Source organism: Schistocerca piceifrons, chromosome 6 (assembly GCF_021461385.2).
Source record: "Schistocerca piceifrons isolate TAMUIC-IGC-003096 chromosome 6, iqSchPice1.1, whole genome shotgun sequence".
Taxonomy (NCBI): Eukaryota; Metazoa; Arthropoda; class Insecta; order Orthoptera; family Acrididae; genus Schistocerca; species Schistocerca piceifrons.
In genome coordinates, this window is record NC_060143.1 from 6136076 (window position 1) to 6152876 (window position 16801).

The following is a 16801-nucleotide window of genomic DNA, read 5'->3' on the forward strand; positions in this document are numbered from 1 at the left end:
TATTTCTCTATAACTGACAGGATGTTTCTATTATAACAATACATAGAACTAAAGTCCAGTACTTTTTAATAAAGTTACAGTTGCTGCCTGCATTACATGAAAGATGGGGAGTTAACCCTTTCCACTCTGGATACCGTTCCTCGAGTCACTCTGTCCGAAGTGTAGCTTACAGTCATGAAGAGCTACAACGCTTCATACCTGTTCAGATAAAAATGTACTTTTAATATATCAAGTTTTTAAATTCCACTAAAAATTTGTAAATAATATTTCCTAGTCTCATGCAGATTCCTAACCCAATACAGATACTGATGAAAGTTTGTGACATTCCATTTTTAATATTTATGAAAACACTTTAAGATTTAAAACGAAAAATGCAATATATAACAGTAAGAACATGAATTATCCATGCACCAACTAGTAACCAGTATAATAGTAAGGAGGTGAAATATTCATGCAGCAGTTATGCATTGCATGCACCAAAAGTCTTTAATTTTAAGTCTTACAAGTACTTTCATACCTATTAGAAATATATAATCACAGATTTTCAGCGCTGTCTGTATAAGGTTAGGAATCTTATGGGGCTAACAGCAATTATTTTGTTCTCTTAAGTCAGATTTAAAAACGTATTATATAAAAAAATTACTTTTATTTAAATAAATACCTCCTGCTTTTTAGACTTTTCTGTGTGAATGTTGCAGCCGATTTCAAACATTTTGGTGAGTTTACAATAGACAGATGTGGTAAATTTCAGGTTTACTTCTGTTCGTCTTCTTCTGACACAGACTTTGCATTAGTTTCTCCTACTTATAGCTCAGTAAATTACAGTGAAATAGAAAAGTTAGAGAGTTTGGTGCTTACATAGAGGCCTACCAGCATTCGTTCTTCCTACAAACGATTCCCAACAGCAACAGTAAAAGTCTCTGTATATCAATCTTTTCAGAGGTGGTTGCGGGACTTGACTGTTCAGTACACGATGCCAAATCAAACACCTTTCAGTGTCTAATCCCAAACTTATTTTATTTGGCTATCATTTTCAGCGATGCTATCTTCAGGCCCCATGACCGAGGTGTAGGAAGATTCCAATATATTTTCCGGTCCAAATACGGGCCAGCATTTAAATACTGGTATCTGTAGATATCTGCTTGATCAAGCAGGGGCCAGCATTCAAATACTGCTTGATCAAGTAGATATTTACAGATTCAATTATTTGAATACTTGATCAAGAAAATACCTACAGATACCAGTATTTTAGTGTTGGTCCCTATTTTAGCGGAACCGAGGTTGGAATCTCCCTACACATTGGTCAGGAACCGCGCGACCGCTACAGTCGCAGGTTCGAATCCTGCCTCGGGCATGGATGTGTGTGATGTCCTCAGGTTAGTTAGGTTTAAGTACTTCTAAGTTCTAGGGGACTGATGACCTCAGAAGATAAGTCCCATAGTACTCAGAACCATTTTTTCTTACTGTTGAACCTTAAGTACCCTCCACCGCACACCAGCCAGGAGGGCCAGTTGATATTCAATTGTCATCCTGTTGTGTGCTTAAGTTGAAAGTAACTAAGTTATCGAAAAATGACAGTGCAGGTCAAAGTACACACCGCCACACACCAGACAAGAATGCGAGCTAATATTGAATTGTTGTCCAGTTCTGAGCTATGTTTAAAATTTTAAGTCTTTAACTCACTGGAAAGTTAGTTGCAGTTGCAAAACATGTATTGAACACGCAAACTAGGAAATCGACGTAATAAAAACGTGGTAAAAAGAACATTACAACTTTACTTACACAGATAATTTTATTGAGAAGATTTATATAGGTAGCAGAGGTGTTATCTTGTAACAAAATACTGCAAGTTTCAACATGTAGATTCACTTTCACCTTACCTGATATGGAATGTTGATGTTTTAACATATGACCAACCATACAGTCCCTTGTGATTGTCAGTGTTCTCCGAATGTTCCTTTCCTCGACGAGTCTGAGACAAACATCCTCATTTCTTGTCTCATCAGTTCTAACCTTCAGGTATATCCAATGCTCAACTTTCCTTCGACCATGATTCACTTCCATGCAACGCTACACTCGAATTGTACACTCTCCGAAATTTCTTCCTCAAACTAAATCTGATATGTTATACTAGATCTCTTCTTCTGCTCAGGACTTTTTTTCCATCCTTCATCCCCTCTTACGAGGTTAGGCTGTATCTAGAGCTTAGTTCTTTTCAGCCATAGGTGTTTTAATACTGTTGGGACTCGATTTATTTATATTATTTGGGAATACTTGATACTTCCTGTTTTACTTGAAATACTGATTATACAATTAAGCAACAATAATTGTTCAATAATTCATGATAGGTCTTCTATTCCTATTCATTATTATTTTCTTCCTTTTTCCTACTTAATCTGCTTCCTCCTCTTCTTCTTCTTGCTCCTGAGGGGAAATGATGATATATCCTGGCATTCGCTTTAGGGTAGGGAAAACTCCTGAAGAACCCCACCTAGCATAATGTATCTTATATAATATTTTACTTTATATCGTATTTTTTCTCTAGTATCTCACTTAACTTTTTATTATAGAATTGATAGTTACACTTCAGCTTTCATTAACTAAATGGCTAATATTATTGGAAGGTCCAAGTGGAATTGTTCTAGCAAATTCTTCATTAGTCTCCCTACTACACTGTGCTATAGTGTGTGGCGGAAATTTATACTGGTAGTGTGGAAAATTAAAATTCATAAATTATTCTTTTAATGTTTTAGTTGTTAACGTATCAGAGTGAAGTCTATTCATTCCTATATTTCTGACAAGCTCAATAAGTCGTCGCTGTAGCGGTAATATATTTACTAAATTATATATGTCTTGATTTGTAGTGTGGGGACTTGATCTAGTAGCAAATCGTAGGATTCTTTACTCTGTGCTTAGAACTCTTTCTGTTTGCTGTTTACTTGCAAGCCATACTGGTGCCCCATAATACAGGACTGGTCATATAAACGTTTTATAAGTATAAATTAATGTACCATTGGGTGCTCCTCTTATATATTCTCTAATTAACTTTAGAAGACCGATTCTCTCCTCGATTTTACTAGGATATTATCTAGGTGAGGCTTCAATGACAGTGTTGTCATTGGTTTTGGTAGGATTTCTTCTCCCCCAGAGTTTTAACTTTACTTTATCTGATATTTGTAATTTATTAGTAGTAAAATTTCTGTCTCTAAATGTAACCAATTGACTCTTCTGTGCATTAGGTTCAATTTGCCAGGTGCTGAGCTATTTTTCTAATTTTGTGAGGTATTGTGTATTTGTATTATTCAATTCTTTGGATGATCTCTCATGACAGCAATAAACTGTATCATCTGCGTAAAGTGCCAAGCCTTCATTCCAATGGGTAGGCTGTGGAATATCAGCTGTATATAAGCTATATGGCAAAGGTGAAAAAATAGCTCTGTGTGGCACCCCAGCTTCTGGAATGAATCGACTAGAGAGTTTGTTATTGACTGATACATATGTAGGTCTATTGTCAATGATATAACTAAGGAGTATGATAAGTTGAATTGGTATACCAAAGCTTATAAGCTTGTAATATAATCCTGGTCGCCACACAATATCAAAAGCTCTTTCTGTATCCAAATATAAGGCTGATGCACAATCTGTGATATTTAAGGCCTTGCTAATACTAGTACATATTCTAATAATCGGATCTATAATTGACCGTTGCTGTCTTAAACCTGCTTGTGTGTCAGGTACAAGCCTTTGGTCTTCTGCAAATTTATGTACTCATCTGTTTAATATAGACTCAAAAGATTTTCCAATAGTTGATAATAGTGTTATAGGGCGATATGATGTTGGATTATTTAATGGTTTTCCAGGTTTTGGTATCATAATTACTTTCGCTGTTTTCCATTGTTTCAGTATTTGTTTTAATTTTAAAACATTGTTGTACAGACAGTGTAATGTTCTATTCTCCCTCAGTGCTGTTCTAAAGTGTAGTCTGCTAATTCCATCCATTCCAGGTGAAGTGTTTTTGCCATTATTTGTTGCTTTATCTATTCCCTCTTCTGTAATTTCTTGATTCAGTGCTAATTGTTCTTCATTTAAAACCTCTGGGGATGTTAAATTCATTGACACTTCTTCTTCAACTTTTTGTTTGTGTGTATTATTAAAAAGTGGATCCTTCGGTATTATATGAGTTTCTATTAAAACTTCTCTAAAATTAGTGCTTTTTCTTGACTATCTGTTATTATATTCCCGTATATTGTAGTGGAGGATCAATATTTATTTTATCTCCTATAATACGTTTAAAATTCTTCCAGAACTTGTTTGATTGTTTGTGATCTAACAATACACATGTTTTTGTCCATCTTTGTGAGCAAAAATCTGCTAATTGTCTTTTAACAAGCATATTCAACCTGTTCCATTCTATTCTCAATTCTTCAGACTGAAATCTTTTTAACTGTCTATATATCCCACGTTTTTGTTTTATACTCGCCAAAATATTCTCTTTTATTCTTTTTACTGGGGTACTTTCATATTCCACTTGTTTTAAAGCTGCTACAACGGCATCATATATTGGTTTAATTCTTGAGTTGTTGTTATATCATTCACTTCTGGTATATTTTCATCCAGCAATGTGTGATATTTTTCTTGATCCATGTTTTTTAAATCGTATATTACTTTTGTGCTTTGTTGGTTTTTGATAGAATGGTACATCGTAGTTCTTACTAATATTGGTAGATGGTCACTAGCAATACTTTTGCCTATCCAGTGAGCAGTAAAATGTCAATGTATATTGTTACTGCATAAAGTATTGTCGGGTATTGATGTACTTCTGTGGTTTGTAAAAGTAAGCTCTTGGTAGTCGACTCGTCGAATATTAGAATTTTTGAGGATGGACTATAGTATACTGCCATTTGTATTCGTTCTGGAATCTCCAAAAGCATTAGATCTTGCGTTTAGATCATCCATAATAATGAATGGGCCCAGACATGTCACACATTAAAAAAATTCTATTGGTAATCTGTCCTTTGGAGAGATATATAATGTTCTTAAAAAGACGAATTTCTTAGTTTTTATTTGAGTCTTTAATATCACAGCTTGTACGTTATGCAAACGTTGTGGCAAATAAATCTTAGCTGCTGGAAAGTTTTTGCTATGTAATACTCCTCCACTAACATTAATTCCACTGGTATTAGTATCGTATCTATGGCATGTAAAATCCTTGATCTTTATTGGATACTCAGATGCCTTTGTCTCTGCAATACCAATCACAATAACGTTTTCTGACTCTATTAGATGTTCTATTAAATTAATTTTAGATCATATACCATTTGCATTGACAAAGGCAGTAATAGTTTCTCTAGCAATTATATTATTTTCTCGAGGATCCACTTCTATACGCTATCTGCAAAATTAGAGCTGGTTTCTATTCTTTGAGATATTTGTTTGAAGTACTGTCAATTTTTGGAGAAGTGGTGGCCATTGATTTGGTGACAACTGTAGTGGTTCTTGTATTGTATGTAATCGGTCCTGAAGATTGTTTACGTGGGTATGCATGGACTTTAAGTTTTGTGTGATAGCAATTTTTCCGTTGAAGAATTTCTTCACTACATCTCCAATGGCTGTTTCTATTTTATTCTTCCTATCAAGTAGTATATTGACCAGAGCTGTAGTAACTGCTCTAATCATATCATCTAATTGAACATATTTTTCGTCATGTCAGCTGCCGCATTCCCATCTTTGTCTCTACTACTTTGGCTTTTATGGCCTCCATGCTACTGATACTTAAAGCACCCTAGGAGACCTACACTCACGCCGCTGCGTTACTTCAACGTTCGCTCGTCAGTACTGCATGCTGATAGTAAAATTTTTACCCTATGATTTCCCTATTCACCATATGTACTACAATGGGTCGAATGAGATAAGCAGTAACGGTAATAAGATAGAAGTTACTTCCCACTTGTATTAATCTCGAGTCTTCCACGTTGTTACTAGACATATTCAGGTTTATACACCTTCCTAGTATGTCAGAATTGTAGTGTCCAGAAAAAACATCGAATTTGGAGCTATGATATGCAGTAAGTTGGCAGTTTGATGAAACACTGTAATAATTCCCGATCAAACTTATCTATTTTTACACTTTGGAGCCATATTTTTAACTTTCGTTCATTTTTCAGGTATCAAATTAATAACTGTAGGTACTCACTGAACTGACTTTTGTGCTAGTACTACAATTCCTGTTGTGACTACTTTAATATAAGGAAAATATTTTATTGATGATTGTAACGCGGATGTAAAGAGTTAGACAGTCGTAAATTAATCTTCTCTAAAGATACTCAAAATGTATGTACATTCAACGGCAAGACAGGTAACACATTCTTCCAATCTATACTGTTTAACTAGCACTTGCCTCGTGGACATACAGTCACATAAATTATTTCTCCGATGTGATTTGTTTATTACAGTGTGTCTCAGCCTTAGTATACACATGAAACGCCTCTTTCTGACGTGATAACTGGCATTAAACCTTAATGTTCATTGAATTTTTTCGTTTTTAGAGTACTGAACTGCGATCTGTTTTAATTATAAAACACCATTCAACAGCCAAGATCGTATGAAATATTTCATTACTTAAGAGAACCAGTTTCAACAGTTCTGCTAGCATCTACCGGCCTTAAAATCTTTTGTTGTAAAACATGTTCATTTTACGCTGGACCTCACACAAAGTTGTCAAGTGGATAAATCAGTTCATCACCTATGAAAACAAAACAAAAGAATTGTTCCTCGTCAGACAAAATTCGGATTTTCATTACGGTTCTAGCAAATGACTAGGCAAAAATGGTGCAAGTAGTGAAGTATCAGGCATTGCGTCTTAGCTTGGCATTCACAAAAACAATGTTACCCTTAAACCTTGTGACTGTATCAGTTTGAAGTTGGCCACCTGCGCAGTACCTATCCTCACTCCACAGATACTGCTACGCTTTAATGGCCATAGACCACGATGCTAACCCGTGTGTAATCTGGTCTTGTTCATTTTTATACCTTCTGTCAGTTTCAGTGCCATAAATAAATATCTTGCCCAAATAACTTACGGGAATGCAGCCGGGGGACGTCTCCGATAACCATCGATATTTCTAAAGGGACACACCCTGTCATTTTGAAGGCGCAAATGAACAAGATGTCGCTTTATAATAAAATTTAAAATCTCTTTATGCAGCACGTACACGGAAAGATAAGAAAACACACACACATACAAACACACACCAACAAGCACACATATGGTAAACACCAGCGCCACCACAAAACTGAAGGCTACCAATGTCAGACGCTATCGATAGTGAATAACCAGCGTGTGAGGCACCACTATGTCCCTCTTGTTCGATCAGCAAGACAGCAGGATTACGTGCACGATTCGAGCACAGACTTGTATCTCTGTACTTACAGTGAGTTCTCATTTCTCTTGTGGTATTATTCCGTACTGGCGCAGACCTACCATGGTCACAAATAGCCTTGGTGTGGTCAATTTAAGACGTAACTGAATGCCATTCCTTTTGCCGCCCCGTCATCCTACAACACACAATATGTGTACCCAACTGTCTGCGACAGTGTTGTTCATATGAAGACGAGACAACGTTAACTTGGATACAAGGCTGGTATTCACCTAGTGTGATGTGAGTAACTGTCCAAATATCACATCCAGGCTAGTCAACAAACCAATCCTCGTTGTTAATCCGTCGTACGAATTCTATCCATAGCTGGCGCACCCCTAAGCGGTGCGTTAAGGAACACAGACACACCTAAGCGGGCGTTTTCATTTCTACTGTGGTATGGGCCAGAGATAGCGGTACCACAAAGAAGTTGGCAATGTGAATCGATACCAAAGACACCTGTGAGGGCAATACGCAACGACATATGGGAATTGCTCCAGAAGACCATGCCTCTCACTCAGCTCTGTAGTGCCTTCAGACGTACAGCCAAAATGGAAGAGCATGGCCCCAGCTTATAACCTCAGCTTCAGATGTCGAGAGGATTATAAAAGAATGGTGATCAAAAAAACAAGTTGTGGTGTGCGTACTGTAAGACCTTTGGTACACACACCATCCAATTATTTGACTTGTCGCTCTAACGAAGTAGGCGAGAATCAGCAATATGTCTCGTGGTCTTATCGTGGCGTGTTTATCTTCTGCCATTAGGTCAGACGATAGAAATGCCAACTTGATTAATTTTCACACACATTTATTAAAATAGTAACAAGCATAAACCTTACGTAGCTTGATTGTGGATGCTATTCACAATTGACAATCTGAAGTTCTTATGGTCTTGGTACGTTAATCTTATTCTCACATATCTCTGGTACTTGACAAAGGCCGGCCGAAGTGGCCGTGCGGTTAAAGGCGCTGCAGTCTGGAACCGCAAGACCGCTACGGTCGCAGGTTCGAATCCTGCCTCGGGCATGGATGTTTGTGATGTCCTTAGGTTAGTTAGGTTTAACTAGTTCTAAGTTCTAGGGGACTAATGACCTCAGCAGTTGAGTCCCATAGTGCTCAGAGCCATTTTGAACTTGACAAAGTGTCTATACATTTATCTTCGTGGCTATGTACAGGAATATGATAATCTTCTTAGGTGCAGACTGAAACTTGACTATAGACTGGTACAGACTAATGCACACTGGTACAGACTGGTGCAGACAAATGCAGACTGACTAATCGGAGGTTATAATACCTTGCGCGTTCAGGCGTCACGGCACGAGTGTGATCCGCGAGGATAAAAGGTTCTACGTTAGCAGCAATCTCATTGGCTGCGTTACATATTAATACACAGATCGGCGGAAGCAGAAATTGGTCCGTCTCTAAGGTAGCGCCATCCCGTAGAGCGGAGATGGACAAGCGCTGCGCCTGTGCTGTTGTCATTAGTGGGGCGCGCTCTAGTGGGAAAGTTGTGTACGCGCTGACTACACGGAACTCTGTACACAACACAAATACTTCACGTAAAGTTGAACTTTGCACTTCAAGAGAAGAGTTCGTGACTATATGCATCAAGGCATGTTTTCATAGTCACTGACAGCTGTTAATATTCTACGCACTCCTGTGGCAAAGAACAGTCTCAAACTAAGTAAAACTGATTATTCATCAATGTAATGAAAAAGTAGCACTATAGTTAAAACTGAACCATATCCCAGAGCACACAAAGAACCCACAGCTATGCCAGGCGAATGTACTTTCGTTTTGTCACAACAAAAGGCGATCATGATTGTCATTTAAGCGGCTTGTGTTCCATGCCTGCCTCTGCATAATTATTTTCCAGGTGTTCTATTGTATTTGTGTATGTTACCGACTTTTCACCTTGTCTGAGCCACCACAGGAAATGACTCTAACTGAAATCGCACAGTTTCTGGTGCAGCAGATTGAATGCCTGCTCCTCTCGGTTAGGCAGTTGACGTCTTTACTAAAGAAGCAAGCAGCGGCGCCGTCAGTAGCTGTTCCAAAATTTTGCCCGTACCACAGCCAGGACGAAGAATGGTCTGATAACAGGATGGAATAACAGGCCCACTTCGGCACCTACAAAATGACAGATATGAAGCACTATGCTTTTTTTTGTACACCGTTGGTCCCGAAGTGTAGAAACACTGTGCGAAATCGTGCGTCGAACCTGTTCCCGAGGAAGTCACACGACGACCTTGTGAAACCGCTAGATGAATACTGTGACAATCAAACCCTTGTAGCAGCTGCACGGTTTAAATTTTTTCGTCTGAAGCAGCAGATTGCTCAGAAGTTCAAACAGTGAATACCAGAACTCTGAAATCTCTCCAGACATTGCAAGTTTAAATGTTCGTGTGGAGATAACTATAATGACATAATACAATGTGATGCTGTTGCACAGACTGTGTCTGTCGCACGCATCCGCACTGCTATTCTAAAATCGTCAGATCCTGATTTAAAAACTGTGATATCTATAATGGAATCTCAAACAACTGTGGACTCAGCTGAGGTTGATTTAGTGGTTCCCTGTGTTTCAGCTATTCGTGAGGTGCCAGACAGTCAGTCTCATGTACAGAATAAAGTTCGAGTAGTGCAGATTAGAGCTCAGGTAAACAGTAAACACTATAAGAACAGTACAAGAAGGAACTTTCAGTCTCATAGCACACGACGTATGTTGAAAACACTGTCTTTTGCGGCATCATCGGAAAGAATGTCCATGCCATCGTGCTAGTCGCTTCCAATGTGGACGTAAAGGTAACATTCAAACTGAACTTTTACGGGGCAGGCAGGGCAAAGATGACAGCCATCATCGTCCTGGCACGCGGCCAACATAGCTTCACTGTCAACAAGTGTTCAGGGTGCAGGCGGCGTCAATCACTGAGGTCCCAACTGGACCAAGTACTTCTCATCGCAGAAAGCTTCCGCTGCAGTACACCGGCAGGCAAGTAAAACTTTTGCTTATATAACAGTGGAATGAAAGACAATTAATTACCAACCGGACACTGATTGCTTCTGTTTGCCTGATAAATAAAGGCGCTTAAGCCAGAACTGACAGCCCACTGTTACAACACGCTACTTCTATTTCACCTGCCTGCCATGTAAAATAAATTCCAATCCTTGGCGAGTGTAGTTTGCCTACAACTTTCCAGGCAGTGACGAAGTGTGTTTCCTTTCACGCACTTAGTTCTAAAAACAGTGCAATCATTTCTGGATTAGATTTACTTGATGTGTTCAGCTTATGGATTGAGAACAATGTGTTACAAGTCAGTGTTTCTGTGCCTCATATTAACTGTCTGACTTGCGTGGTAAGTACAAGAAAGTTTATGAACCAGGTCTAGGAAGAGCACAAGGCTCTGAAGTGCACACAACTGTGAGGGAAAACGCAAAGTCCCGAATTTTTCGCGCACAATCTGTTCCCCATGCCATACGTGAACAAGCTGCTCAGGAATTGCCATGATGGTAAGATTAGTTCTTCTGCCAGACCTATTGTTTTTGCCTCGAAAACTGATTTCAAAGAGGAGTCTAATTACAGTGAGCTGGAAAAAGGAGGCACTCTCCATTAACTATGGTGTTACGACAATCCACCAGTATTTGTACTGTCGGAAGTCCTATTTGATGTCAGGTCATTAGCCTCTGACGGCCTTGTTCGATCATGGCAGGCCTGCCCACACCAGACAGCGGGGGAATTGCAATGTTGGGCTCTGATATTGTCTAATTATCTGTATGAGTTGTTGCACAGCCATTGCCCAACATACGAATGTTGACATGTGGTCTCAGTTACCGCTCAGTAATGAGACACTGTCTGATTCATCTGAGGAACTATGTTATCAAGTCGACTCTCTGGATACTGAATGTCTTCAATATTTTCATTTCGACTTTGCCATCTTGCCGCAACAACTGCTTCTGACGCAGCTCTTCAGAGTGTTTTATAATATGTGCGTCATGGGTAACCATGCAGTTTGAATGAAATTCCGTACTAGAAGCACGACGCTATTTTTCTCATCGCTACGTGCTTCGCCCGTGATGAGGTGTTCTGCTATGACATCAGAGAACATCGATGCGAGAGTTCTGATTCCTCAATCCCTACAGCGGGAAATTCCGTCTTCAGTTCACCAAGGTCATTGGAGGAATATTTCGCGCAAAGCAACTCGCCCTCGACATTGCACCTGGCAGGGTTTTTACGCTTAGATTGTTGCTAGATTGTGCATTTTTAGTGGCCACGTCAGTCTGGACCATGGCAGCGCATTCATATTAGTTTCGTGGCCCCATTCTGCAACACGAGATGGTTGTTATGGTTTCCTTTTGTTGTCCCCATGACATCCTCCACTACTGCAAGTATGGTATCGGTTTTGTCTTCAGTTTTTTCTGTTGAATATCTTCCTGACGTGACTAACTTGGACAATCGTCCACAGTTGACGTCAGCTGATTTTCAATAAATTTGTGGCACAATGGCATACACCATGTGACCACCGCAGATTTTCACCCATAGTGAAACGGTGAAGCTGAACATTCCGTTCGAAATGTTTGAAGTCTTATAGACAAACTCCATTCCTACCCCTCACTGGACGAGGAACCACATGCTGGGAAGTCGCCATCAGAAATGTTAGACAGTACAGTCGCCGTATCCTTTTACATCTCCTGCGGCCGCCACAGAATCAAGTCATTCCGCCAGATCAGACAAAGTTTCAACCACAGGATGAAGTCTCTTTCAATGTCTTTGGAAAGAAACAAATATGGGAGCCTGTAGTCAGTGATCCTGGCGCAGAATGTTTGTACAAAGACCCAGCATGGCACTGGGATCCTTATCTGCGTCTCGCCACCCGTCAAGCCATTACCTTCCTCTGACGTGTCCGTGGAGGACACTCCGCCGCCGCTGATTCACCGGCTCGAGCACCCACCAGCTGCCCGAACCGATGTCCGTGGGGGAGAAACCCGCAGAAAGTCGTCACGCCGCTCCAGAAATTCCCCTTGCCGTTCAGCGTCTGAGCCCCCGGTTGTGGGTGTGCACCCTTCGATTGAATTTCGGCCGATGCTCCCGGTCGTCCTTGCAGTGGATTCCAGGGTAGAGGTAGGGGCTCCTGCCTCCTCATTTTCATCCGCATTCCTTGGTCACGTGTGTCTGCCCTAAACTACGATAGTGCGCGGGTTTGGAGAGAGAGGGGTTGGAGGAATGTTGTATTGTACGGAGATCGCGGTACTACCCTAAAGTAGGCACGCTACAGACATTAGCGATGGCTCACTCCAATCTGCAACGACGTATGGGAGCTGTTCCTTCAGACGGCGTGTCTGCTCCAGTGCTGCAGCGTCCTCAAACAGAGGTCAATAACAGCCGAGCTTGTTGGAAGAGCTCTGCGCCAGCTTGTGAATTCAGCTTCAGTAGTCAACAACATCGTAAAGGAACAGTGACCATGAGGTTTTAGATGAACATGTACTTTAGTTGAAGCTGAGCACTGTACTTCAAGAGAACAGTCTGTGATTGTACGCATTAAGTGATGCTTTGATAATCAATGGCGGTTGTAAATATTCTACGCTTCCCTGTGGTACAGAACAGTCTCAAGTAAATTTGTTAATTCATTCATGTAATAAAGTGGGCTGATATGTCATGTGAGTAGCTAAAAAAGAACCTTCTCCCTGATCTCTCAAAGAACCCATAGGTGTGATAAGACGACCGGAGTTCCCTCTGCTCACAACATTTACGGTCACTTGCTGATTGCATTTCACCTATGTGCGGAATAACACTATCCTAATAGGTGCAAGTGCATGCCAGAGTCTTCATGTTATCGTACTCCCCAGAATGATCAGTGCATAGACAATGACCTGCAATAGCAGATTTGCACGGCTGTTGGAAGCTTGTGAGAAGCTTCTGCTTAATTCACTGGCCCGCCACAATCCTAACTGTCTGATCAATATATGACGTTCCGCAACCGCAAGGAATACGATAGACATCCGCCTTCCGCAAATCAGTTACATACTTTACGGATCCTAAAAGGGTGTTAATCGTGGATTGTGGTAGAAAAACAATTTTTAGCTTACGTTTCCGCAGAATGCGACCGGTCCTTTGGAAATGCTTCTTATGTAAGGCGAAAAGGCAGTAGAGTTTGGTGCCAACTTGTTAAGACCATCACTTGTTTCGTATCTGACCGTGTCTTTGCACTGTAACCGTTCTGACCAAAGGTGATTTCGAGATGGGCTAACTTAGCTGACAAACCTTCAGGATCTGCGATTACTTAAGACCTCTGAACCAAGGTATAAAGTAACCCTTCACGCTGAGACTGAAACTTTGTGGCCAGAGTTAGGAACATCGAACGAACGCAGTAAGGTTGTCGAACATAATAGTTATGGTGAAATGGGTATTATGGTGTGTGGAAGCACAATGTTGCATGGATGTACTGATTTCCAGATCTTCCAGTAAGGTACTTTCAACGATCATTGATACTGGACAATGTACTCCTTCTCCATGTGTGCGTTTGGTCCTATCATAACTTTTCTGGATAAAAATCCACAAATACATCTAACAGGGCAGTTGAAGGTGCTCCTGCAGCGTGAGGATGTTCGGCGAATGGATTGGCCTGCCCATTTTCCCGCTTTAAAGTCCATCGAGCGTTTGGTACCTCTTGGGGAGACATGCTGTCGAGCCTCCACGTGCGTGGACTGCCGTCCGGCAATTATCAGTGGTGCTGGCGGAGGAATGGATATTCACAAGGTTTCCTTGCCAACATTGCGGCCAGAATGGCAGCAGGTTGGAGAGCATGTTCAGCTGGCCACGTTGATCACTCTTTCTATTCAAAACAATGTCCCGCCTTTTCCAATGTACAGGGGATCATTGGAAATTGCGGTGACTATACTGTAGTTATTTTGTCTGAATATGAGGGTCATTTTTCTTTGAATATAAGGGTCATTTCTTTCAAATACCTCCTGTACTGTATAGTAGGGGTCCAAATTTCATTGAGCTATGTCACTTGGGAACTATGTATCATGCTAGAGATACTTTCGTCCTTACGTTTTGCACTCCATCTTTAACATTCCAAAAGATGTTTGAGGTGATACAGTTCAGGAGTTGACTGTAAATGAGGATAGGAACAAAGACATGGTGCCCTAAGTTTCATGTTTTTTCTGATCAATGAGGTTTGGGCATATAATGCTTTGGCAAGTTTGGATCTCCATTGTGCATTATTAAAAATATGCTGGGCTACAGCAGTCTGTCGAAATTTCAACGGAAGTAACGATTTATTTTCCTCACACTTCTTATATTATTATTCTGCAAAACAGCGTCATTGGTATTGAGTCTTGAGTAACAGCCATATTTCCCTTTTTTCCCTGTTAAAATTGGCATTTTTCCTATAACACGGAGGAGTTGACACTGTATCGCCTAGCTAAGTTGCTGACGCAGTTATAATTTCAATAGAATCCTGTAATAATAGTTTACGTAACTGTGAACTAAGGGCAGGGCAAGTGAATAGCTTACAGAAAGCACATTCATAGTACAAAACCAAACGCGTAAGTTCTTCATTCTCGTTGTGTCTAAGCTGCAGGAATTCTTATTGCACCAGCTATCGAAAAGTCTTACAAAATTCCATTATTCCATTGAAAAAGTCTGTAGTAACTCTTACATTGCTCTAAATAAGAAAACTATGCCTGTTAACCAAATGGAAAATTACTCTTTTGTTTCCATGCTATCATTTCAGTAACTCGAATCTTTTATGAGACATGAAGGAAATCACGAATATTTCACTATAACTTTATGTTTTGCTGCACAAGTGGAAGTGAGCATGCTACATACAATCCATTTGCTCAAGTATGGATATAGATGTAGCTCTCCTCTGAAGTTTAAAGATAAGTTTCATAGGTCAATTGTATTTCATATGCAATAATGTTTGGCCTAACATGCGCCAAATATAACCTCCTGACGATTACTATTTCTTTTATGACGCTTTTATCAACAATCTGTTACAGTTGCAGTACATATGTTTGGCGATTAGTTTCGAACTAGCTGGTTCAGTCTCAAGCCTGGCCTAACGAGGCTGTAGTGAAAGCGCCCGATTGTAGTAACAAGTATCAAAGTAGCAAGACATGCTTTATAACGAGTTCGCAGTTCACTAACACCATCAACATGCGCTTCAAAACAAGTCAGAATTCAGACTGCCATGCAGCTGGCCAGGGTTCGATTCCCTTCCAGATCTGATATTTTACCCGCTCAAGGACAAGGTGTGGTGTTGTCGCCATCATCACTTCAATCTCATCAATAAGCAAGCCTCCCAGTGTGGAGTCAACTGAAAAGACGTGCATCAGGGCGCCCTAACTTCCCAAGATGGAGACTCCCGGCCATAAATGCCATAAAATGTTTTTATTTCATTTCATTTTATATAGATCAGGCACTTTCAGTGCAGCCTTAGCAGACCAAGGTTGAGAATGAACCAGCTGGTTCGAAACTGGTCGCGAAACATACGTAGGGCAACTGTGACAGATCGTTAATAAACGCCTCATAAAAAGGTACTAATAACGTTATTGCTCCTGTGCCAACAAAACGTTGAAACTGAAAAATATATCTCTACTCGTATTTTTCGTTGCAGTCTGTTCAAATTTCATGCAATGTGTTCCTTTATTTTGAAACAGGGCAATAATTATGACAAAGTAATTGATAGCCAGTTTATCTTGAGGCTGACGACCAGAGCTACAAATTGCGGCAATATCAAATGTTTTTACCGAATCATCTCTTTAAAATCATTTGAAAAATATTCTAGAGAACGCTCTACCATTTCTGTAATGAAGCGTATCGGCGGCGTGCCGTGCTGAGGCATGCAAAGAATGTTTCGAAACTTCCTGGCGGATTAAAACTGTGTGCCCGACCGAGAATCGAACTCGGGACCTTTGCCTTTCGCGGGCAAGTGCTCTACCAACTGAGCTACCGAAGCACGACTCACGGCCGGTACTCACAGCTTTATTTCTGCCAGTACCTCGTCTCCTACCTTCCAAACCTTACAGAAGCTCTGCTGCGAACTAGCACTCCTGGAAGAAAGGATATTGCGGAGACATGGCTTAGCCACAGCCTGGGGGATGTTTCCAGAATGAGATTTTCACTCTGCAGCGGAGTGTGCGCTGATATGAAACTTCCTGACAGATTAAAACTGTGTGCCCGACCGAGACTAGAACTCGGGACCTTTGCCTTCACGGGCAAGTGCTCTACCATCTGAGCTACCGATGCACAACTCACGGCCGGTACACACAGCTGTACTTCTGCCAGTACCTCGTCTCCTACCTTCCAGACCTTACAGATGCTCTGCTGCGAACCTTGCAGAACTAGCACTCCTGAAAGAAAGGATATTGCGGAGACATGG

General features: G+C 40.5%; 1 non-coding gene across 1 annotated transcript; it reads right to left on the reverse strand.

Moving 5' to 3' along the window:
• Positions 1-16304: 16304 nt before the first annotated feature.
• Positions 16305-16379, reverse strand: Trnas-cga. Its single transcript has one exon. It is a non-coding gene; the product is annotated as a tRNA-Ser (tRNA).
• Positions 16380-16801: the final 422 nt, after the last annotated feature.